Genomic DNA, 3,222 nt, shown 5'->3' with positions numbered 1-3,222 from the left:
GGGGCACATGTGTACCCAGGGGGCTGGAAGGGCTGTGGGTGGGGAGAAGGGCTTTCAAGACAGTGGCACCTGGAGGGAGCAGGCGCAGCTGGTGGGGCACCCCAGGGTCCTGCCCATGTCCAGAGCTCCAGGCCCCTCGTGGCCTCAGGATAACCACTCACTCCCCACTCTCAAGGTTCCTCTCTCCTTGGCTGATGGGCCCCCTGTGGGGCCACTCCTCACACCCTAGCCAGTGCAGAGTGGCCCCGGGCTGGGTCAGGCGCCGCCACTCACCAACAGACAGGCCTTTCCTGCTGCACTGGCCTGGACCTCACTCCCTGGTCATCAGTATCACCCCGAGCCTGGCCTGGCCCAGCCCTTTGCCCCACCTGTGAGCCTGGCCACCCTCCCTTCTCTGCTCCCTGCTCTTAGCCTGTCCCCACCGGGCCCCATGGCCCTCCCCAGCCCCTGTCCTGCTCAGCAGCCCACAGTCAGGCTCCAACACAGCTTGGGGCCTCCCCAAGAGCCCTCCTGTGCTCCTCCACCAGGCCCGAGACAGCCCTGGGCACTGAGGAGGGCCTTCCCAAGGGCTCAGGTGGCAATGTATGCCAAGAGCCCAGCGTGACGGCAGCATGCACCACCGGCTTCACCCCACTCCAGAGGCGGTCCTGCGACCTCCTCCACCCCACCCCTCCTGCAATTATTTTGAAGCAATGTTCCCATATCACATACTGCCGCCAGCAAATCCTCCAGCGCTCGTCTCTGAGGTTCGAACAGAGGAGGTGGACCTGCTTGGCCCTGGCCCCTTCTTGCTGGTTCTCAGGACAATGAGCCCGGCCACTTGCCAAGAAGTTTTCAGTCTTCTTATGTAAGTTTTTAAGATATCTGACCTTATTTTAATTCATGATTCTTTTTGATGTTCAAATTGTCCTGCTGCTGATCAGACCCTTTTAAAAGTAGAAAGTGGACTCATGGGGAAACCATTTTAAGACAAAATAGCCAAGGAACCGACTCTAACATTTCCAGTGGTAACCGACGTACGTATGTATGATTTCAAAGTAACAAGACAGTCTGCCCTCCACACCTGCAGGTTCTGCATCCACAAGTCCAACCAACCCCAGTTGGCAAATATTTGAGAAGCAAACTGCCTGTACCGAACATGTACGGACTTTTTCTTGTCATAATCCCCCTAAACAGTACAGCGTAACGACTAGTTAAGTACATTTCTGCCGTGTTCGGTATTACAAGGAGCCTAGAGGGGATTGACGTGGCCTTGGGCCAGTGCCACACTGTTTCATATGAGGACTTGAGCATCCAGGGTTTTCGACATGGGAGGGTGTCCTGAGACCAGTCCCCTGTGGATTCTGAGGGATGACTGACTGTGCCAGCTTATTACTAGCAGCATATTCTTGGTGTTGCTTTGGCCCCTGGCATATGGGGGGACTCTCGACCACCACCACGCTGCGGTGTGCGGCTGTACCGTAGCAGAATTCCACCGATCCAAGGGCACTGGGTTTTGCTGGCATAAATGGTGGAGTGAGGCAAAGCCTCACATCTGTACCATTCTCTGGTGAGTCTTTGGGTTAGTTTCTAGCAGCGTGACTTTTGGGTGAAAGAGTACACGTACTTTTGCTAATATTGTCAGAATTTCCTCCCCATGGGTGACTGGGAAAGCACCTGCCACCTGGCTTCTCCCGAGAGCATGACATCAAACGTCTGGATTTTCGCCAATCAGATAGCAAGCAATGGTCTCAGAGTGTACTTCATATCTGCATTTTGCTCCTTAGGAGTGAGGCGGCACGTTCCTTTACAGAGGCACAGGCCCCATCTCTCTTCCTGTGCGCTGTTCCCCAGGACTGTCCCTTTGCTGTCCCGTTTCAGGTGTTCTTTATGTATCAGTGATTAATCCTTTGCCTGTGATGGGAATCGAAAATACTCCCTCCCGTTTGCCACTCACCCCTTTCACTTTGCCAAGGGCGGTCTTCTTTTCCTTGACTATGGCCTCTAGAGCCTACGCCGTAGTTGGGAATGCTCTCCCGGCCCCTGTCCCTTCTTACAGAACACGCAGTTTCACTTGACTTTTCCTTGAAAGCCTAGGATCCATCTGGAAGTTATTCTCGGGCATGGTGTGAGAGGGGCTGTGTCTCCTGGCTCTCTCCAACATGCTTATTAAACACTCATCTTCCCCCTGACCCGAGACACAGGCGCTGGTCACTTCGGTGTGCCTTCACCCAGAAAGTTACAGAATGCCTGCTGGCAGCCGCCGTCGGCTCCTTCCCTGCCCATTTTGTATTCAGGTGGCAAGGGGGACATCCCCCTAGCCTGTTGGTCCCCTCAGTCTCCCAACACCTGCCCCCCAACCTGCCGGGACTTCTCTCAGCAAACAGTACTGGGCCCCAGTCTAGAGCTGACCTCCGATCCCCACCACAGAGCTGAGAGCCCTGGCGCTCAGTGAACACCTGCAGGCATCTTGCCACGTCCCCTGGCTGCAGGGAGTCACAGCTGCGCTCCATGCTCCTCCCGAGAGGGGGAGGGGCTGGCAACGTGGGAGAACTCGGTCCAGCGCAGGCCTGGGGCCCCAAGTGCAGACCTTGCCACCACACCCCTCACCTCGACATCCACCCTGGGAACCAAGTGCCTGTCAACCCAGGTTCAGAAGCAAGGAGAGCGAGGAGAGCCAGAGGACAAGGAGCCATTCTACAAGTCCCTGGGGTGGCGCAGATATTTCTCCCTGACCTGCCCAGGCAGCCAGCCCCACCTGTGCCCAGCAGTCAAACCTGGGTCAGCCCACACCCCCAGGCTTCCAAGGCGCTGTCGCGGACCGTCTGCTGATAGTTCTTTCTCACCTCCCCAGTGCCTGGGCCTCAGTGGGCAGATTTCGGCGCATTCTTCTGGGGCACTATGTGTATCTGGGCCCCCAGAGGCCAACACCTCCTCACCCCCGTGCGCCTCAGGACGCCCCTCTGTACTCTTTGCCTCCCCGGAAAGGCTCAGAGAGCGGGAAAATGGGTGCCTGCATCCTAACCGGCCTTGGGAGCTCCGTTCGCGGTGGCGGCACCTGCTGGCTCCCGGGCTATCCTCCCGGCTTGGCTGGGGACCTCCTGAGACAGGCGGGAATGAGGAGCTGGGTGCAAACACGTGGACGAGAACCGGGTTCAGCGGGTGAGCCCGGAAGGGAGCCAGGAGAACAGGTGGGCACCCGCAGCTTTCCGAGCACGCGGGGCGGTCGGGGGCCTGTCTCTT

The sequence above is a fragment of the Marmota marmota genome, unplaced genomic scaffold, assembly GCF_001458135.2.
Source record: "Marmota marmota marmota unplaced genomic scaffold, marMar, whole genome shotgun sequence".
NCBI lineage: Eukaryota > Metazoa > Chordata > Mammalia > Rodentia > Sciuridae > Marmota > Marmota marmota.
The sequence above is the reverse complement of the archived record's forward strand: the minus strand, read 5'-3'. Positions refer to the sequence as shown.